Source organism: Triticum urartu, chromosome 2 (assembly GCF_003073215.2).
Source record: "Triticum urartu cultivar G1812 chromosome 2, Tu2.1, whole genome shotgun sequence".
Lineage (NCBI taxonomy): Eukaryota > Viridiplantae > Streptophyta > Magnoliopsida > Poales > Poaceae > Triticum > Triticum urartu.
The window spans coordinates 602,936,044-602,959,293 of NC_053023.1; positions in this window are offsets into that span (position 1 = coordinate 602,936,044).

The following is a 23,250-nucleotide window of genomic DNA, read 5'->3' on the forward strand; positions in this document are numbered from 1 at the left end:
GACGGAGGGAGTACTGATTATAATGAGTACTCCCTCCTTCCATCTATATAGGGCCTAATGCGTTTTTCAAGACCGCCTTTGACTATTGATAAAATTAATACTACATGATATGCATAATGTGAAAATTATATCATTCAAAGCTCCTTTCACATACAAATTTGATGATGTGCTTTGTGTAACTTGCATGTCATATATTATTGCTCTATCCTTTGGTCAAAGTTAGCCTCGAAAAACGCATTAGGACCTATATAGATGGAAGGAGGGAGTATAAGAACTACATTTTATAATGAGTGTAAAAATATTGTTTTGACATTGTGAATGTTGACACATTGTGGAATAGTTTTTGAAGTCTGCAAAAGTACTCAACTAGTGCTGTCGTTCTCCACAAAAAAAATGTGTTTAGCAATGCATGCATGAACTCTAGTTACTCTAACCCCCCTCTCTTCTTTAATTCTTTGCCACATCAGCATGTTTGCTATTCCCGTGTGCATGATACCAGCTAAGATACCACCATTATGGCCAGCCTTAATCATCGCATGCAATAATTTAGTGCACCTTGAAATATGAACATGTGTGGGGCGTGTTTGTTTTTAATGACTTGAGACTATACCTAGCCCGGCATGCAAGATGACTTATTATGCACCGTTCCCCATACCTGCAGGAAGCCCGTTCGTCTCCAAATTTTTTCCTCTCCATGTGTGGAAACAATATGCCTGCCAAACTCTCCTTCTCCCTCCGGCGGTCCCACCACTCCGCCTCGTGTGAAAAAATCTGCATGCATGACTCTCCTCCCCCCATGCTCGTCCGATCCGTTGTGACCAGCAATATTTCCACCCCTTCGCTCCCCCGTAATTTACTCCAACAAATATGCCCACGTAGCTATTACTTAACTACAGGTGCATTCGGTCACTGACATATGGGCCAAACAGGGGTCTGGCCCACATGTCAGTGACGCAACTGGACCGGCAGTTAAGTCAGTGTAGCTCAGTCCATATCTTACGTAGGTGTGCCATTGCTCGCTATAAATACTGTGCCTCCCACAACATCGCTATCTCCTCCCCCTCCCTCTCACATCGACCACCATGGCATCGCCCCTCCCAAGCCCTAGGAGCCCCTCGCTGCACCGCGTGGACGGTCACGCATCGCCGTTCCGTTCCTCGCCGCCACTAGTCGAGGAGGATGCGTTGGCGTTCCGCTCCTCGCCGCGATGCGTCGAGGTGGACGCGTCGGCATTCCCAATCTCGCCAGCATGCGCGCTGGAGGACGCGTCGGCTCCCCGCTACGAGGAGAACACCGCGCCGACCGCCGAGCCTCCCAGCCTTGAGGAGCTTTGGAAAGAAATGGATGTCGCCTTGTGGGAGGCTTTGCCTCCAGAAGAGCGCGCCAAAATAGAGGCGGAGAAGAAGGCCGAGGAAGAGAAGCGCACCGCGGAACAGGCTGCCTGGGAGGCCTATGTCGCGTCCGAGAGAGTCAGGCAATTGGCTCTTTGGCAGAAGGCTCGTGCGAGGGCCGTGAGGGTGGCGGAGGACGCCCATGCCGATGCCCTGAGTGCAGTCGGGCCCAAGGGCCTCATCTACGCTTGGCGGTACGTGGACCGGCTGCACGCTTCCAGCGAGGAAGAGTACCTGTTTGCGCCGGATCACCACACTGGTGAGATCGCGCTCGCCCGCCAGCAAGTCGCCAATCAGCACCTCACGAGTTGCGAGGCTGAGGAAGAGGCATTGTGTCGACGCGCTGGGAAATGGCCGCGCACCAGGGCACTCGTGGCGCACCGCAAGCGCTCCTGCGAGCGCCGTGGCTTTTAGGAGGAGTATAATTTTTGTTTCGTAAGGCAATATCTTTAGTTTTGGGACGCAAATGATAAATCACGAACATTCAGGAATTTTTAGCGTCCTTAATTAAGTATGTAAAAGGGAAATTTTGGAAACCTTGTGTATTCGTACGCATTTTGCAAGTACGTGCATATAGCACAAACTTTACTATATACTATCACAGGAAAAGAATTCTAGGAGACCAGGTCTCATGCGAGACCCATCCTGATGGATGACACGTGGCATTCACAAATCACAAAGCATCCCCCACCCCCCACTTAAAAGCCACGTGTCATCCATCAGGACGGGTCTCACCTGCTAACCGTGAGACCTTGTCTCATATACGAGTAATTTTTTTCCACTATCGCACTACACGTCTCTCTCGATATATGCTTGCAGACTGTGCTACTCCCTCCGTCCAGGTCAATAAGTCATCTTCGGTTGTGCACCGTGACCAAGAAGGAGGGAAGACTTATACACCTAGACGGACGGAGTACTAACATTACGATGCGGTTTTTGTAAAAGTAGAAAAACAACACTAGTCCAGCTTGTGAAACGATTCAATGCAAAACAAATGCAAAAACGCTCGTTTGATTGTTTACTTTTAGCTTCCTTCTTTATGGTTATTTCTCTGTCGTACTTTGTACGGAGTATCTCACTGGTTGGAAAGGCTTGCAATTTCCCAAACCGCTTCCTACACCCTGTATCTCACTGGTTGCTGGCGTTGACGTTGTCGCCCATGTCGTCGAGGATGAGGTTGCCGAGGTCGGGGAAGAAGTCGTCGTTCACAACTAATCATGTGGACTAGCATAGTAGTAGAATATAGAGTAGAAACATGAATTTTACCACGATTTCGAACAGGACGGACAGAAACACATACGGTGCAACGGGAGCTGCACCGTTGGCGTTGAGGTTGTCGGCCATGTCCAAACACCACGTAGACACGGTCTTTGAGCACGGTTCGTAGTGGTTCCATGCTCGGGCATTAAAGTTTGTAACTATTTTAGATTAGAATATACTACTCCTCCGGTGCTAGTAGTAGAGCAGAGTCCTACTCTACTACTCTACTCAAGCAAGTTAGGGCATAGCATTGTAGGGAGTACCAGTACTGTGATCACTCAAGCAAGTTGTCTGGCATCGACATGACCGTACGCTGCTGGTATGTGTCTCGTAAGTCAAGCGGCGTGCTGTAGTCATCATCACATGACCACTTCCCGAAGCACATATTCGCTTCTCCATCTTTGTCCGCACATAATCTCGTCCAATCTTCCATCCCCGCTAAGGCGCCTCCCCCCTTGTCCGAAACCCAAGCACTAACAATGGCAGAACCAAGCAGCGTCCGCCGAAAGAGTGGCTGGAATTCGCTCCCCCCAGAGGTAATCAAGCTCATTGTTTGCGTGTGGACTCAGTACCATGCCGCTCGCCGCGTGCTCGTCGAGGCTGTACCGTTTACTCAAAGCCCTCAGGCCGGAGCTTTTTAAGCCAGCTCCTTGCTTGCTGATGCCGCCTGATCTTCAGAAACGGCGTGTCACGCAGCATAACGATCGTAGGGTGGCGAGCATCAACCCCCTTGACTGCGATCTGATCCTCGTCTGCCTCAACTACATTAACGGTATGTACTGGGTTGGCATCAACACGTCTTGGATGGTGCTCATCGATGGTCGCGGCAGCTGGATGCTCGTGGAGGTCTACACCCGGCGATTGATCCCCCTTCCTTCGATTAGCACTGCACTGCTTTGGCACCACGGCCTAGAATACTCGGAATCTTACAGTAGCCAACATGATACCAAGTTTGATTTGCTCAAGGTTGTAATCTGCCAAGTGCCCACAAGATCTGCGAATTATAAAGACTTCAGGCTAATTGCGTTCTTCAACCGTGGTCTCGCCTATCTGATAGGTCACTGCGGTAAGTGGATAAATCTGCACGTCCATCGCAGGATCATACATCCTCCATTATTCTCTGATGCCATTGAACACAAGGGCTTCATTTACGCTGTCGACTCCTTCTATGGCTGGACGTATTGCTGGCCTACTCCAGTCATCGCTACAAATGGCTGTTACAGCAGTATGTTACTTTCCTATGATATCATGATGGCTTGCTTATATTACTGTCAACATTTGCTGAAAAAAATATTCATGCTCATAACATGTTGTTCTTAAGATTGACAAAACAAAGAGCCCGTTTTTATTTGACTCCAACTTGATATGATGTTGTAGGCCGCCTGGTGTCCCTACCCTTCCTAATCCCAGAACCTTTCAAAGAAAAGCGGCAAGGCAGTTGCAGGTGGTTCCTGGCTTGATCAGACGACGGCGAAAGATTGATGATCGTTCGCACGTACCGGACGTGTTGTTTCGCGGAATACAATCACAGTCACTGCAAGGTGTTTGAGCAGGATCCCAGCTTCTCTGGGCCTTTAGGAATTTTTGACTGGAGGCTGGTGAGTAGCCTTGGTACACGCTCTCCGTTTGTCGGACTGAATTATCCAATTAACCAGGAGATAACCGACGGCAAGGATCATGATGGCAGCGCGGTTTCATTCATCAAGCAAAATTGTGTGTACACAGCGTACCATGCGTCTCTGCATGCACCATACCCTGGTATGTGCCGCCACGCTCTGCAGCCCAAAGTAGGAGAGAGGGTCGCAAGTATCAGACTTCGACCTGCTGGCTGGAGTTTCCCCCGTTAGGCACCCATCTGATTCAAGCCGTCAGCCAATCTCCACAGCTTAATAAATAGTAACGTCTAACTGAGCCAGTTAGTTAAATGCATACACTTGGTGTAGTAGGATCTTTATTTAGTTTGATGCGTACACTTGTTCTTTTTTGGTAGCCCTTTTGTAATGATGGCTGATGTTTGGTTTGGAAGAGAGAGTTGCGTCTTCACTCTTCTGGCCTGCTTACTGCTTTTGTTCACCCCCAGCCCTGGTTGCTGCTGCTGCTGTTTTCAATGTACAATCAGTAGTATATTTCGTCTGTTGGTTGAATAAATGTGTTGCTAGAACAACAAACACAATGTTTTGGAAGTCGTTGCACTGTTCGATCCTTTAGTGCCCCGTACCATACGTAGTGCATACTATTTATCATACGGAACACATTTTTTTGAAACTCGGAACACATTTTCCACTTGTTGAAACATGCAGCCCACTGATAAAGGCCCAATAGAGAAGCCCATAATTAACTGGAAGGGAGGCTCTCAGATGAATCCGGCCCAGGTACATGGTCATGGTCCCCTAAACATAAATAAGTACATAAATAAAGCTAAATGCTCATGCACCAGTTCTTTGGGAAAATAGGTAGCCCAGTATTTCTTTTTGAAGAATACCCAAGCTAGGCCTATTTGTTTTCTCTGAATGACTGGGCTGCAAATCTTTCAAGACGAGGAGGGATGCATTCCAGCCTGGCTTAAGAGTATGGTCAATGTCTGTTAAAAGTAATATCAAAAGGGGTTGAAAATTCCAAAAAAAATTATAGCAAATGGGATATAAGTTTCTTTTTTTGTTTTTGTTCTTCACTGATATCTTATACGTATTTCATTGGATTTAACATGACATAGTACTAATTTATTTTTAAATTTGTTTTAATATGGCTATTAATTTTTGGATTAAGAATATTTCGTTCCCCAGCAAAAATTTGCCAATTTTCAAAATTTCCCACATATTTAGTCAATTTTTTGACCCTGGCACTGACCAGAAAATGGCCAGCAATTCTAAAAATGGAAAACAGGCTGCAATAAATTCCATATGAATTAGAAAATGAGTAAAAATTATAAAAATAATAGCAAATGGGTTGTACACGCCACAGATTTCGAGGCTGACTTGTTTACGCAAGGCTTTGTCAGTGAACACACGATTCTAGCAGCAGTTAGTGTTGGATGTCCATCCACCGGCCGACATGCTTCTTCAATCTCTGATCTTCCTGCTCCAGCCGCCTAAACTAGCACCGGCGGGACTGCCTGCTCCCTCCTCTTGTGGTCCGCTGTGATGCCGCGCAGGCTTCCCCGGCCCACCCTACTCCCTCCGCTGGCCTGGCCGCACGCAATCAACTGCCTCCTTATTACGCGAAAAAAATGATTCCTCCCACTGACATCTGGGGCGCACCGGTTGGGAGGCTGACCTATGGGTCTACTAAGTTGACGCGTACGCAGGGCTTGTCAGCTTAGTCACCAAACGATTCTAGCAGTAGTAACCGTTGGATTTGAATCGAACGGTCCTGCTGCTTCTTCAATCACTGCTCTTCTTGCACCAGCCGCCCAAACCAGCGCCGGGAAGACCGCCTGCTCCTGCCTCCAATGGTCGGCTGTGCTGCCGATGAGGCCTCATCACCCCCTACTACTCCCATCGCTAACCAGGCCCCGCGGCGACGACGGCCTCACACCGCAGCCGAACGAGTGAACCCTCGTACTCCTCTCCGCATGGGCATCCACTGCCACGTCCTCCCCGGTTCTGCGTCCTCCCCTAACTAGGCCTCGCCGTCGTCCACCGCCTTGATGCTCTCGGCACAGCCTGGTCAACGTGGTCAACGACATTCCATCGGAAGAGTACTGTACGTGGAGAGGCTGACAACTGGGTCCACGGCCACAGCCCAGTTTTTTGTGATTTGCCAGGTAAGTCGCTTTGTCAGGCCTGTTGGGCTGCAAATCTTTCAAGACGAGGAGAGCTTTCATTCGGCTGGCGGAGAAAATGGTCCATCAAAAATGAGAAATGGGTTGTACATTTTTAAAACACATCAAACTGGAAATTAGTTTCAAATATCTTTTCTTCATTTTGAGATTTGAAATTACATTTACTTTTACGCGTGGAGAATTTGTTGGATTTTATATTGATATACATTTATTTTTAAAATCAGTTTGAATGTGAGTCGAAATTTCGGGATTAAAAACAGTTTGGACTGCACCGAAATATGCAAAATTTCGTATAATTTTTTAACCGTGGCCACAATATGGGCTGTAATGCTAACAAAAAGAATATGGGCTCCAAAAAAACCTTAATAATTAGCAAATGGGCTATAAATTATTAGAAATAATGGCAGATGGGCTGTATGCTGTTTTCCACAGATTTGGGGCTTTCCTAAAAAAAGGTTGATGCATAAGCAGTGACTATTGGATGGCCATCCAACGGCCGTCGTGCTTCTTCAATCTCTGCTCTTCCTGCTCCAGCCGCTCAAACAGGCGCCGGCGGGACTGCCTGCTCCATCCTCCCCGCGGCTGGCTCTGCTGCCGCGCAGACCTCACCGACCCACCGTACTCCCATCGCTGGTCTAGCCATCCCTATACTCACCCACACCTGCTGTTATTCTCCGGCGACGGCAGACGAACCAGTAAACCCTCGTACAGTCGTATTCCCCTCCTCGTGGGAAACAACTGTCAAGTCTTCCCTGCCTCGGTGTCGTTCCCTTCCTAGGCCTCGCCGTCGTCCACCGCCCTGGTGATCTCGGCGCGGCCTGGTCAACGTGGTCAACGACCAACATGCATCTGAAGTGGACTGTACGTGGAGAGGCCGATAGCTGGGTCCACGGCCGCACACAAGGAAATGCCTCCTTATTACGCGCAAAATAATGATTCCTCCCCTGACATCAGGGAACCACCGAAAGGGCCTCTGTATTTCATGAAAAAAACGTTACCGCCGCTGACAGCTCGGACCCACCAGCTATATCTTCGCACGCAAGGAAGTTCCTCCTTATTACGCTCAAAAAAATGAATACCCCTGCTAGCTGGGACCCACCTTGGTGGGAGGCTGACTTTTGGGCCTACTAAGTTGACGGGGACGGAGGGCTTTGTCAACTTAGTCAATATGCACGATTCTAGCTCCAGTGATCGTATGATGTCCATCCAACGGCCGTAGTGCTTCTTCAACCTCTGGTCTTCTTGCTCCAGCCGCCCAAACCAGCGCCGGTCATGCCTCATGCTCTTGCCTCCCGTGGCCGGCTGCGATGCGACGGAGGCCTCACCGCCCCCTACTACTCCCACCGCTGGCCAGGCCATCCCTCTACTCACCCACACCCCTTGTTATTCTGTGGCGATGGCAGCCTCACACCGCTGCGAACCAGTTAACCCTCGTACTCCTCTATGCGTGGGCATCCACTGCCACGTCTTCCCCGGCTCCGCGTCGTCCCCTTCCTAGGCCTCATAGTCGTCCACCGCCCTGGTGCTCTCGGCGTGGCGTGGTCAACATGGTCAAGGAACGGCTTCCATCGAACGTGGACTATACGTGGAGAGGCTGACAGCTGGGTCCACGGCCGCAGCAAGGAAGTGCCTCCTTATTACGTGCAAAATAATTATTCGTCCACCTGACAGCGGGACCCACCGGACGGGCCACCGTATTTCGTGAAAAAAACATTTCCCCCTGACTGCTGGGACCCACCAGCTACATCTTCGCACGCAAGGAAGTGCGTCCGGGCAAAAAAACGATTCGCCCCCTGACTGCTGGGACCGACCAGCTACATCTTCGCAGGCAAGGAAGTGCCTGACAGTCGGGACCCACCTGGTCGAAGCGTACGTAGCATTGTCATTCTGGCCGCGAACGTGTACATACATACTGGTTGATGTAGAGGCGCGCACGTGTCATAGTAGAGGCGCGCACATGTCGTAGTAGAGGCGCGCACGTAGCATTTACACGTACGTACAACGGCCAGGGTGCGAGAAAGAAAATACGGCCACGTATGTGTACATACGGGCGGGGTCTCGAACGCCTATTCGCGCATACGTACGGCAAGGGCTCGTGTACATGGCTGGGTCGGAACGGAGAAACAGCATCGTCGCCGTGTTCATGGGGAGGCAACGGAATGCGTCGTGTTCATGAGGAGGCAACGGAATGCGTCGTGTTCATCGGGAGGGCTTGGACGGAACAGGCGGTGGAAACGAGGCCTGGCGTACCGCAGAACGGAGGAAACAGCCTTGTGTTCGACCGAACACGTTCGAAACGGGATCCTGTTCATCAGGAGGGGTCTGGCGTCCCGCAAAACGGAGGAAACGGACCTCCTACAGTCGAAACGGGGGTCCTGTTGATCGGGAGGGGCGTGGCGTACCGCAAAACGAAGGAAACGGAGTTGTGTTGGAGCGCTACGGTCGAAACGGGGGTCCTGTTCATCGGGAGGGGTGTGGCGTACTACAAAACGGGACTCCACGGGATACTGTTCATCTCCACCATTGACCTCCTCCAGCCTCGATGGGCTCCTGTTCATCCAGCCTCCACGGGCTCCTGTTCATCCAGCCTCCACCGCGCGCTACTCCACCGGCTACTGTTCAACCACCCCTCCACCGTCTACTGTTCATCCAGCCCTCCACACCACAGGGTCCTGTTCAACCACCCCTCCACGGGCACCCCTCCACCATCTACTATTCATCCAGCCCTCCACACCACAGGGTCCTGTTCAACCACCCCTCCACCGTCTACTGTTCATCCAGCCCTCCACACCACGGGGTCCTGTTCATCCACCCCTCCACGGGCACTCCTCCACCGTCTACTGTTCATCCAGCCCTCCACCACACCACGGGGTCCCGTTCATCCAGAGGCAACACCACCGCTCACTGTTCATCCAACCCCCCCTGCAACGCTCACTGTTCATCCCATCGATCGGCTTCAGTTAGTAGCAATAGCGAAGGAATCGCTCGATCGGGTTCGGTAATGCGTAGCCTGCAGTGCAATCGCTCGGGTTCAGTTAGAGCCCAATGCCTCGCTCGGGTTCAATTAGAGCCAACGCCTCGCACACACGCGTGTACGTGTACGAGAGAAACGCGCATCGCTCGTCCCCCGACCTCCCACCGTAATCGGGAACTCCCCGAAATTTTCCTCCCCTCGCTTCTACCACGGTTTTTTCCGTCATGGAAGGCCCAAAGAATGTCATGCAGTTGCGTCTCCGGCCCGCCCAGGACGAAAATCCCATTTTCTGTCATGATTTTTTGTCATAGAAGTAGGAGCCCACCACATCTATGATGATACCGGGTTTTGTCACAATTATCGTCATAGAAGTGTCATATGTATGACAGAAAAAAATTTCGTTCGGCCCAAAATGTCACGGATGTGTCTTTTTTTGTAGTGAAAAGATATAAGTGAAGCACTAGAGCAAAATTATAAAGCTCAAAAGATATAAGTGAAGCACATAGAGTATTCTATCAAATTCCAAATCATGTATGGCTCTCTTAAAATGTGTGTACAGAAAGGATGATTGTGGTAAACTAACAAGCAAAGACTGAAATCATAAAAGACGCTCCAAGCAAAACACATATCATGTGGTGAATAAAAATATAGCTCCAAGTAAAGTTACCGATAGAAGTAGACGAAAGAGGGGATGCCTTCCGGGGCATCCCCAAGCTTTAGGTGTCCTTAGATTATCTTGGGGTGCCATGGGCATCCCCAAGCTTAGGATCTTACCACTCCTTGTTCCTTGATCCATCAAATCTTTACCCAAAACTTGAAAACTTCACAACACAAAACTTAAAGTAGAAAACTCGTGAGCTCCGTTAGCAAAAGAAAACAAAGACCACTTCAAGGTACTGTAATGAACTCATTCTTTATTTATATTGGGGGTAAACCTACTGTATTCCAACTTCTCTAGGGATTATAAACTATTTTACTAGCCATAGATTCATCAAAATAAGCAAACAACACACGAAAAACAGAATCTGTTAAAAACAGAACAGTCTGTAGTAATCTGTAGCTAGCGCAAGATATGAACCCCAAACATTCTAAACTAAATTGATGGACGTGAGTAATTTATGTATTAATCATCTGCAAAAAGAATAAACTAAATATCACTTTCCAAATAAAAATGACAGCAGTTCTCGTGAGCGCTAAAGTTTCTATTTTTTTACAGCAAGTTCAACAAGACTTTCCCCAAGTCTTCCCAACGGTTCTACTTGGCACAAACACTAATTAATCACAAAAAACACAACCAAAACAGAGGATAAATAATTTATTTATTACTAAACAGGAGCAAAAATCAAGGAATAAAAATAAAATTGGGTTGCCTCCCGACAAGCGCTATCGTTTAACGCCCCTAGCTAGGCATAACAAGCAAGAATAGATCTAGGTATTGCCATCTTTGGTAGGAAATCCATAAGTGGCTCTCATGATAGATTCATATGGTAATTTTATTTTCCTTATAGGGAAGTGTTCCATGCCCCTTTTTAATGGAAACTGAAATCTAATATTCCCTTCCTTCATATCAATAATTGCACCAACCGTTCTAAGGAAAGGTCTACCGAGAATAATAGGGCAAGAAGGATTGCAATCTATATCAAGAACAATAAATTTATGCGTACATAATTCCTATTTGCAACAATAAGAACATCATTAATTCTTCCCATAGGTTTCTTAATAGTGGAATCCGCAAGATGCAAGTTTAGAGAGAAATCATCAAAATCACGGAAATCTAGCAAATCACACAAAGTTTTGGGAATAGTAGAGACACTAGCACCCAAATCACACAAAGCATAAAACTCATGATCTTTAATTTTAATTTTAATAGTAGGTTCCCACTCATCATAAAGTTTTCTAGGGATATAAACTTCCAATTCAAGTTTTTCTTCCTAAGATTGCATCAAGGCATCAATGATATGTTTAGTAAACGCTTTATTTTGACTATAAGCATGATGAGATTTTAGCTCGGATTGCAACAAGGAAATACAATCAATCAAATAGCAATTTTCATAGTTAAATTCCTTGCAATCCATAATAGTGGGTTTAGCAATATCTAGGGTTTTAATTTCTTCAATCCCACTTTTTATCAAATTTAGCATCAAGATCAAAAGATTCAGAATTATTGGAATGCCTTCTAGGTAAAGGTGGATCATATTCAGTCCCATCATTATCAAGATTCATATTGCAAAACAAAGATTTAATAGGGGACACATCAATAACTTTTAGATCTTCATCATTATTTTCATAGGAATCCGGTTTAGCGGCCATCTTATTGACTAAGGTAGCTTGCATATCCGAGATTTCAGCAATTAATTTTTCAAGACGAGCAATTTGGGATCTTATACCATCAAATTCTTTAGACATATCATCGAGCTCTTTATTCATATGATTCATGAAACTTTTTTGTTCCTTAAGCTCATTTGTAAAGAAATTATTATGCTCAAATTGCAAAACCATAAACTTCCTAACATTGTTTTCGATCTCCTCTAACCTTTTAAGGTGAAGATCACAAAAACGAGGTAGAACCATCGCGACAAACAAGCAAACTAACACGCAAGCAAATAGGCAAAAGAGGAAAATAGAGAGAGAGGGCGAATAAAATGGCAAGGCTGAGGTGGGGGAGAGGAAAACGAGAGGCAAATGGCAAATAATGTAATGCGGGAGATAGGGATTGTGATGGGTACCTGGTATGTTGACTTTTGCGCAGACTCACCAGCAACGGCACCAGAAATTCTTCTTGCTACCTCTTGAGCACTGCGTTGGATTTCCCCGAAGAGGAGAGGATGATGCAGCAAAGTATCGTAAGTATTTCCCTCAGTTTTTGAGAACCAAGGTATCAAACCAGTAGGAGGCCACGCACAAGTCCCTCGCACCTACAGAAAAACAATAGCTCAACGCAACCAACGCGCTTAGGGGTTGTCAGTCCCTTCACGGTCACTTACGAAAGTGAGATCTGATAGAGATGATAAATAATACTTTTGGTATTTTTGGTATAGAGACGCAAAGTAAAAAAGTAAAAGCAAAATAAAAGCAAAGCAATAATAAAGTGATGGAGATTGATATGAGGAGAAAGAGAACCGAGGGCCATAGGTTTCACTAGTGGCTTCTCTCAAGAGCATAAGTATTCTACGGTGGGTGAACAAATTACTGTTGAGCAATTGACAGAATTGAGTATAGTTATGAGAATATCTAGGTATGATCACGTATATAGGCATCACGTCCGAGGCAAGTAGACCGAAATGATTCTGCATCTACTACTATTATTCCACTCATCGACCACTATCCAGCATGCATCTAGAGTATTTAGTTTAAAACAGAGTAACGCCTTAAGCAAGATGACATGATGTAGAGGGATAGTTTCATGCAATATGATAAAAAACCATCTTGTTATCCTCGATGGCAATGATACAATATGTGCCTTGCTGCCCCTTCTGTCACTGGGAAAGGACACCGCAAGATCGAACCCGAAGCTAAGCACTTCTCCCGTGGCAAGAAAAACCAATCTAGTAGGCCAAACCAAAATGATAATTCAAAGAGACTTGCAAAGATAACCAATCATACATAAAAGAATTCGGAGAAGATCCAAATATTATTCATAGATAGACTGGATCATAAACCCACAATTCATCGGTCTCAACAAACACACCGCAAAAAGAAGATTACATCGAATAGATCTCCACAAGAGAGGGGAGAACATTGTATTGAGATCCAAAAAGAGAGAAGAAGCCATCTAGCTACTAGCTATGGACCCGTAGGTCTGAAGTAAACTACTCATACTTCATCGGAGAGGCCTGGATGATGATGTAGAAGCCCTCCGTGATCGATGCCTCCTCCGGTGAAGCTCCGGAATAGGCCCCAAGATGGGATCTCGTGGATACAGAAAGTTGCGGCGGTGGAAGTAGGTTTTTGGCTCCTGTTCTGATCGTTTGGGGGTACGTGGATATATATAGGAGGAAGAAGTACGTCGGTGGAGCTTCGAGGGGCCCACAAGGCAGGGGGCGTGCCCTAGGGGGGGAACCCTCCACCCTCGTGACCGCCTCGTGGCTTTCTTGACGGAGGGTCCAAGTCTCCTGGGTCTTATCTGATGAGAAAATCATGGTCCCGAAGGTTTCATCCCGTTTGGACTCCGTTTGATATTACTTTCCTTCGAAACCCTAAACAGGCAAAAAACAACAATTCTGGGCTGGGCCTCCGGTTAATAGGTTAGTCCCAAAAATAATATAAAAGTGGAAAATAAAGCCCAATATAGTCCAAAACAGTAGATAATATAGCATGGAGCAATCAAAAAGTTATAGATACGTTGGAGATGTATCACAAGGTCTCCCTCCTAGAAAGATCTTGGCTTGACCTTTCGGTTGTACTAGTGGCGTAGACTCTGCTGGTAGATGGTGAACCGGCTGAGTGCTAACAACCGGCCCTCCTCCAATAGATCGACGCCATCTTCTCGTGCTTCTTTTGCTTCCGCCTTGGTGTACATGGTGATGCGAGGTGAGTCGACTCAATGTCCGTCGGGATGATGGCCTCGGCACCATAGACGATGAAGAATGGAGTGAAGCCGATTGACTGGTTCGGAGTGGTGCGGATGCTCCAGAGGACGGCCGGCAGCTCATCAATCCAGTAGCCGGCCGACCGCTCCAGGGGCTCGACCAGTCGGGCCTTGATGCTGGAAAGGATGAGGCCATTTTCTCGCTCAACTTTGCCGTTTGACTACGGAAGGGCAACGGACGCTAGGTCCAATCGGATGCCCTGCGTTGCACAGAAACGGGCCAGGGCTCCTTTGGCAAAATTTGTGCCATTATCCGTGATGATGTTGTGTGGTACTCCGTACCGAGTAGTGATATCTGCAATGAAGGTCACGGCAGTCGGACCATTCAACTTCTTAATTGGCTTTGCTTCTATCCACGGCGACAAGCAGATGGGTCATGCCGCCGCATGCTATCTTGAATGGTCCCACCATATCCAAGCCCCAGACAGCAAAAGGCCATGTTAAGGGGATTGTCTTGGGTGGAAAAGCCGGTAGATATTGCTTCGAGCTGAACTTCTGACACCCTTTGCAATGCTTGACTAGATCCTTGGCATCTTCCAAGGCAGTCGGCCAAAAGAAACCATGGTGGAAAGCTTTGGCCACGAGTGACCTGGAAGCCGCATGGTGGCCGCACTCGCCTTGCTGGATGTCTTTGAGGATTTCTTGGACTTTCTCCGGCTCCACGCAGCGCTGGTACACACACTAGTGACACTGCGCCTCACAAGTTCTGTGTTGATAATGGTGTATGCTGCTGCCCGACGTTGCACTTGTCGGGCTGAGATCTCATCTATCGGTAGCTCTTTGTTTATAAGGAAGTTGAGGATGGGTTGTGCCCATGAAGGTGCTGCTATTTCTTTGACTGCCAGAACTTCAACTTGCACGAGGGCGGTTGGGCTGGGAGGCGGCGGGTTGGAGTCGGCTGCGGCCTGCTGTGTCGATGAAGTCCCCGGGCCAACTGTCGCAGCCCCCAGGGCCGGGTCCTGAAATCCCCGGGCCGAGTGCGACTGCTGCAGTCCCCGAGCTACTTGGTGAGGTTGTTGGGCCGACTATTGTATTCCCCGGGCCGGGTTGTGAAGTTTCTGGGCCAGGTGCGACTGTCACAGTATACGCTCCAAGAGCGGAGGTCCACGAGCCGACTGTCGCAGCCCTCGAGTCGGATTCGTTGGCCTCGGGAAGAGCCAGCACAAAGATGGACTCCAACTCTGGAGAGGGCTTGATCGACGGCTTGAGGAGGTGCTGAAGGGAGACACCAGCAGGTATTGCTTGCCGGGTGGAGCCGATTCGTGCCAAGACATCTGCTTGCTCATTGTCGGCTCTTGTCACATGAAGGAACTCGCACCCCTCGAAGTATCCACTGAGTTGCTGGACGAAAAAACGGTTGCTTGTCATATTAGCATCCTCCATAAGACTGCTGGACCACCAAGTCGGAGTCGTTGTAGCACAAGATCCGGCGGATGGCAATTTCTTTGGTCAACCGAAGGCCGTGTATTAATCCTTCATATTCAGCCACATTGTTGGAGGCAGCAAAGTGGATTTGCAGTGTGTACTTGAGAATGTCGCCTTTGGGAGAGGTGAGGATGATGCAGGCTCCCAAACCAGTGCGCATCTTTGAACCATCAAAATGCATCCGCCAATGGGTGGAGTCCGGCGCTGGAGGCAGGTACTGGGTCTCGGCCTAGTCAACGAGGAAATCGGCCAGTGCTTGGGACTTGATAGCGGCGCGAGGCTGGTAGTAGATGGTGTAAGGGGCCAACTCAATGGCCCATTTGTCCACTCGGCCAGAAGCATCTCTGTTGTCAATGATCTCAGTGAGTGGGGCAGTGCAGACAACAGTGACTGGGTGCTCTTGAAAGTATGGCTTCAGCTTCTTGGCGGTGAAATGCATGTCGTAGCACATCTTCTGATAGTGGGGGTAGTTTTTCTTGGAAGCGGACAACACTTCACTCAGGTAATACACCGGCCTCTGCACTGGTAATGCCTTGCCGTCTTCCTTGTGCTCCACAACTATGACTGTGCTGACCACCGGGCTGGTGGCGGTGATGTAAAGGTACATGGGCTCTTTAGTAGTCGGAGCCGCCAGGACAGGCGGTGTGGTCAACATGTTCTTCAGCTAGAGAAAAGTGTCATACGCCTGGTCGTTCCACTCGAAATGAGTGGTCTTCTTCATGAGCTGGTACAGGGGAAGAGCCTTCTCGCCCAGCCGACTGATGAACCGGCTGATGGATGCCAAGCAGCAGGTGAATTTCTGGACATCTCGCAGTCGGGTGGGCTTCTCCATCCTCTCGATGGCTTTGATCTTCACAGGGTTGCACTCTATGCCACGTTCTGAGACCAGGAAGCGAAGGAGATGGCCGGATGGTACTCCGAACACACATTTTTCCGGGTTGAGCTTGATTTGAAATCGGCGCAAATTTTCAAAGGTTTCCTTGAGGTCTTTGAGGAGTGTGTTGCGCTTCTCCGTCTTCACCATAATATCATCTACATAGACGTGGGCATTTCTGCCGAGTTGCTTGATGAGGCACTTCTGCATGCAACGCTGAAAAGTGGCACCAGCATTTCTTAGGTCGAATGTCATAGTCAGGTAGCAGAAGGCTCCAAATGGTGTGATGAATGCGGTCTTCAGACGGTCTGCCAGGTTCAATTTGATCTGGTGATATCCCGAGTAGGCATCCAAAAAACTCAACAGCTCGCATCCGGCTGTGGAGTCTATCACTTGGTCTATCTGTGGCAGAGCAAGCAGATCTTTTGTGCAGGCCTTGTTGAGGCTGGTGTAATCAATGCACATGCGCCACTTGTTATTCTTCTTCCGCATAAGGACTGGGTTGGCAAGCCACTCTGGGAGGAAAACTTCCATGATGAAGCCGGCTGCCAACAGACGGGCGATCTCTTCTCCAATGATCCTTCTCTTTGGGAGACCCGGCATGTCTTTGGGAGACCATGCAAAGATGTCTCGATTCTCATGGAGGAAATCAACGAGCTCACTTTCCTATTTGCTGTCAAGGCATGCGCCTATGATAGCGTACCTCTCCGGGTGCTCTTGGTCCAATGGTATCTTCTTTGTCTCCTTGGCCGTCTTGAAGGATCCTTGCGTGGGGGATGTCCGGCTGCTTGCCGGCCATTGCCACAACCTGGTCAAGGAGCCACTTCTCGGCAGCAATCACAAGGGACTCAGCCAGCCAGCTGCTGGCGGCCGCACAGTCGGATGACTTCTGATAATCTCCGGAGATGGTGATGACTTCTTTGGCACTCGGCATCTTCATGTTGAGTTAAGCATAATGTGGCACTGCCATGAGATTTGGCCAAACCAGGTCGGCCAAGCAGTGCGTGGTACGGGCTTTCCAAGTCTACCACCTCAAACCAGATGGGCTCTCGGCGGAAATGGTCTTTGTCCCCGAAAAGGACATCTATCTGGATCTTGCCGATTGGTGTGTGAGAAAGGCCAGGAACTATGCCATGGAAGACAGTCTGACTGGGAAGGAGGTGCTTAGGTCTGATCTTCAACTTTTCCATGGTGTCACGGTACAGGATGTTGATGCCACTGCCGCCATCTATCAGGATTTGTGAGAAACGAGCAGCTCGCCACTCCACGGCAAAGGTGGCCTCCATCACCAAAGCATAAGAACCCGGAGAAGGCATCGCTTCCGGGTGATCAGCCCGGCTCCAACTGATCGGCCTCTCTGACTAGTGCATGAACTCTGGAGCTTCAATGGCCACGACATTCACCTCACGAGACTATCGGCGCCGGCTGCAACTTTCATTGACCACACTGGTGAAAACAACATATGCTCCATGTTCTTCAGGGAATTGATCTTGAACGGCATCGACTGCTGGATGGGCTGCCGGCTGCTGAGGAGGCGGAGGCGGCTGGCCAGCAGGCGGCGGTGGTTGTAGCCCTTGGAGATTCGTGTGAGCCAATGACACTTCCGGGAGGTGTGGTTGGATGGCTTCGCGCCGCTATGGAACTTGCAGGGAGCATCAAGAGTTTGCTCGTAGGAGAAAGCGGGTAACCAGTTGGGCTTGCTGCCCTTCTGGCGCTTGGGAAGAGGCTACCCTTCCGGCTGCTGGTCTTCAACTGCGGCCACCTGCCGGCTAGTGGAAACCGGCATCGGGGCTTTTTGCTTGTTGTCGCTTTGCTGTTGGTGCCAACTGGTATCGCCAAACGGGGTCCGAGGGGCCTGAGGAGCCACCTTACCAGATGCAACAGCCTGAATCTCCGTCTTCATGGAGGAATCGGCCGTGGCGTACTTGTCCGCTATGATTAGTAGCTCGTCGAGGGTCATTGGCTCATTGTAGAGGAGACGGTGTTTGAGCAAAGTGCCTTCTCTGCACCCAGCCGTGAAGTACTCGATGGCCTGCACCACGTGCAAGCCCTCTCAAGAGTTGCGCAGCTCGGCCCAACACGTGAGGTAGTTGCGAGACGATTCGTTGGGGCCTTGGACGCACAAGGAGAGCTGGCGAGGCTTGGGCGGCCGCTTGTACATGCTGGTGAAGTTGCTGACGAAGGCCTTAGTGAAATCTACCCAGCTGTTGATGCTACGGGCTTCAAGCTGATCAACCATGTCCTGGCGGTGCCCTGGAGCATGAGTGGAACTACTTCACGGCAACGCGCTTGTTGCCGTTTGCAATGCTGATGGCTGTGGAGTAGTCGACCATCCAGTCCTCCGGCTTCACGGATCCAGTGTACTTGGGCGTATCTCTTGGGAGCGTGAACCCCTTGGGGAAGGGCTCATCTGTGATGCAGGGGCCGAAGCAAGGCAGGCCCAACGCGTCTTCTTCTTTTAGTGCCAGGGATCGGTTGAGACGATCAATCCGATGGCAGGCATCATTTTCTCCGATTCCTTCTCGAGGGCCAAGCCGGCCTCCAAGACTCGGATGATCGACAGGCGGCGGAGACACGCGCTTTTCTCTGCGTTGGGGAGGCTGGTAGCCACCTGGTCGTTCCATCGCATGAGGGCAGCCGTCTTGGTCGTGCTCGATGGTGATGTGCGTCCGGCTGCGGCTAGCAGCCGGCACCTTGTTTCGTCGTCCGCGGTTTCCATCAGTCAACGTACGGGACATCTCGCCATGCTCCTGGTGGGGAGGCGGGTCGTCATTCCGCCGATTGGGGTCCTCGACGCGGCAGCCGGCTTCTTGCTGCTCGGCAGCCGCATTGATGAGTCACTGGACGCGCTCCGTCATGTCGCGACGCTCATCGCCTTTGAGTTTGTCCAGCTCATCTACTTCCGCTTGGGTAGCTCGTATGTTCTCCATTGACGTGGCGTAGATGGAGCGATCGGCCCCAAACATGCTGGCAATGGCCACGCCGCGCTGCCGGACCGTACCGGTGCGGCTGGGCCCGCCAGGAGCCGGCGTGCCACCAACGGCGTGGTCCATCTCGCGCTGATAAGCCTCCGAAAGGCGTCTCATGCTAGCTAGCTTCTTGGCACTCTCGACAAGCTGGACGCGGCGGGCTTCCAACGTTTCGGCGTCTGCGTCTTCTGCAATAGGTGCAGACAGGTCTTGTAGCGTTGCCTGGAGCGGGTCTCGGGCACCGTCACCGGAAACTCCATCGTGGCTGATAACGAGCACCTCTATGACGGTGCTGGCGCCGCTGTCGGCGCGAGGGAGGGGATCATCAATGATCGCCACGTTGGTAGGGAACGCGTCAAGTGATGCCGTGTCGGAGTCAACGAGCATCGGGTCGGTGGAGCCGACCGACTCCAAGTCGACGGCCGGCTCGTCGGCGAAGTGGAGCTGGTCGAGGAAGCGGACGAGGCGGCTCTCGGGGCCGTCGTTGCCCGCTCATCGGAGAGGCGGATCTCGCCAACAAGGTCGGCGAGGAAGCTCGCCACGCAGGCGACCTCCACGCCATGCAACGCGTCGGCGCAAATGCCATCCGACGTGACTGGCTGGCTGCGCTCAGCAGGGAGGAAGAGTGTTCCTGTCCAGGACAGATCTCCGGACGACGGTGCACCTAGCCCCACGGTGGGCGCCAAATGTCGGGGGTTTGGTGCGACATATGCCAAAGGATGGCTAATCATGATGGGGGCTTGTAGGACGTCGCTGGTGCCAGGAAACGGGATGAGGCGAAGACATGCACGGTGGCGAATCTTACCCAGGTTCGGGGCTCTCCTAGGAGATAACACCCCTAGTCCTGCTCTACGGGGTCTCCGCATGATCACTAAGGTGCTAGCAAGTACAATGGTGCTCCTCGAGCTGTATGGTAGAGGTGGAAGAAAGCAGGGCTGGCTCTCCTCTCCCTCTATGGGTGTCTAGGTCTAACAGGTTGGGAACCCTTTGCATAGGCCTACCCCCCAGGGGTACAATGGTAATCTTGCCGGGTGTAGGACCCGGCTGTCAGTGTCTTCTGTCACCGGCTCCTCCGTCGGCCGCTGGGCCCGCCGCCTGGTGGGCCTTGCCGGCTGGTCTGGTACGGAGCCGAGAGGCCGCCTCCGCCGCTTGCGGGTCTGGCTGGCTTCTTGTTAGTGTAGCCGTAATGCTAACGACGCATGCTTGGTCGGGGGGCGTGGCTACAGTCCCGCCGTCTGGTGGGAGATCACTGTAGCCACACCATGTCTCCTCTGGGTGAAGGCGTGTGGACTCTGAGGGAGAAGTGGGCCGCCTGCTGGAGGCCGACCTCCCTCGGGTCCGACTGGTCAGGTGCTACCGCTCTCTGGGCTCTCGCTGCCTGGTAGGGTCTGCCTCTTGCAAGCCGTACCGACAGGTCGTCGTGGGAATAGGGGTCCACCTGACAGGGGTGATGTCAAGGGTTAGAGGGCAACGGTGTCGCGCCATTCGGAGATCTTGGTCGGTACGGTACACTATGGCCGCGCCCCGCCCTAGATGCAGGCGTGATGGGCTATACTGTAGCCACATCCTGCCTTGTTTTCTTTATGTGGGTGCAGACTTTGAGGGCACCGTGCGCCGCCTACCAGGAGCCGGCCTCTCTAGAGGCCGCCTGTAGGGAGTCGGCTCGTCTTGGGGCCGTCTGCTGGTACTTGGCCGTCCTCTGGCAGCCGGCCGCTTTGAGCCAGCCGGCCACCAGAAGGCGGCGCGTCGTCCTTGACGCTCTTTGGGCGCAGCCGACCAAATATCTTGAAATACTCAGGGACTCGGATTAGGCTACCCGTGGCCCATTACTCTGACATTGTTCAAAGAAAATCTTATCTATTTCATTTCTTTCATGCATATGTAAATCAGTTTCATAGTCTAGCAAATATTGTTCTAGTGGATCAATAGGAGGCACGTCAATAGAAGCAAGACCAATTAATTCATCTTTACTAGGCAATTGTTTTTCAAGAAGTTTTCTACTCAACTTGGAAAAATTAAACTCATGAGACTCATCACCAAAACTAAATCGACAGTTTGTTTCTCACAGTCTATTATAGCATTAACGGTGTTCAAGAAATGTCTACCAAAGATAACGGGACAGAAGTCATCTTGTGGGGAACCAAGAACAACAAACTCAGTAGGGTATTTTATTTTCCGACACAAGACTTCAACATCTCTAACAATCCCAATTGGTGATATAGTGTCTCTATTAGAAAGTTTGATAGTGACATCTATGTCTTCTATCTCTGCGGGTGCTATGTCATTCATAATTTCTTGATATTAAGAATAAGGAATAGCACTCATGCTAGCACATATGTCACATAAACCAAGATAACAGTGATCTCCTATTTTAACTGAGACAACAGGCATGCCAACAACAGGTCTATGTTTATCCTTTTTATCAGGTTTGGAAATTCTAGCAGCTTCTTCATAGAAGTAGATAACATGCCCATCTACATTATCTTCCAAGAGATCCTTAGCCATAGCAATACTAGGTTCTAATTTAATTTGTTCATTTATGTCTACTACACAACCTTCTTCTTGTAGACGTTGTTGGGCCTCCAAGTGCAGAGGTTTGTAGGACAGTAGCAAATTTCCGTCAAGTGGATGACCTAAGGTTATCAATCCGTAGGAGGCGTAGGATGAAGATGGTCTCTCTCAAGCAACCCTGCAACCAAATAACAAAGAGTCTCATGTGTCCCCAACACACCCAATACAATGGTAAATTGTATAGGTGCACTAGTTCGGCGAAGAGATGGTGATACAGGTGGTATATGGATAGTAGATAAAGGTATTCGTAATCTGAAATTATAAAAACACCAAGGTAACTAATGGTAAAAGTGAGCGTAAACGATATTGCAATGCTAGGAAATAAGGCCTAGGGTTCATACTTTCGCTAGTGCAAGTTCCCTCAACAATAATAGCATAATTGGACCACATAACTATCCCTCAACATGCAATAAAGAGTCACTCCAAAGTCAATAATAGCGGAGAACAAACAAAGATATTATGGTAGGGTACGAAACCACCTCAAAGTTATTCTTTCCAATCAATCCGTTGGGCTATTCCTATAGATGTCACAAACAGCCCTAGAGTTCGTACTAGAATAACACCTTAAGACACAAATCAACCAAACCCTAATGTCACCTAGATACTCCAATGTCACCTCAAGTATCTGTGTGTATGGTTATACGATATGCATCACACAATCTCAGATTCATCTATTCAACCAACACATAGAACCTCAAAGAGTGCCCCAAAGTTCCTACCGGAGAATCACGATGAAAACGTGTGCCAACCCCTATGCATAGGTTCATGGGCGGAACCCGCAAGTTGATCACCAAAACATACATCAAGTGAATCACGTGGTATCCCATTGTCACCGCAGATACGCACGGCAAGACATATATCAAGTGTTCTCAAATATTTAAAGACTCAATCCAATAAGATAACTTCAAAGGGGAAACTCAATTCATTACAAGAGAGTAGAGGGGGAAGAAACATCATAGGATCCAAATATGATAGCAAAGCTCGCGATACATCAAGATCGTAACACCTCAAGAACACGAGAGAGAGAGAGAGAAATCAAACACATAGTTACTTGTAAATACCCTCCGCCCCAAGGGAGAACTACTCACTCCTCGTCATGGAGAGCACCGGGATGATGAATATGGCCACCGGAGAGGGATTGCCCCCTCCGGCAGGATGCCGGAACGAGTCTAGATTGGTTTTCGGTGGCTACGGAGGCTTCTGGCAGCGGAACTCCCGATCTATTGTCTGTTCTGGAAGTTTTAGGGTACGTGAGTCAAGATGGCAATGGGGCCCCGAAACCCGCGTCCCCGTGGGTTTTTACCCTATTAGGGGACGAGGATGGGCATCTTTTCATCCCCGCGGGGCTGTTGTTGGGCACATTATACAACCCGACATGTTTCGTGGGTTTACACCCATTTTGGTAGTCCCCGAACCA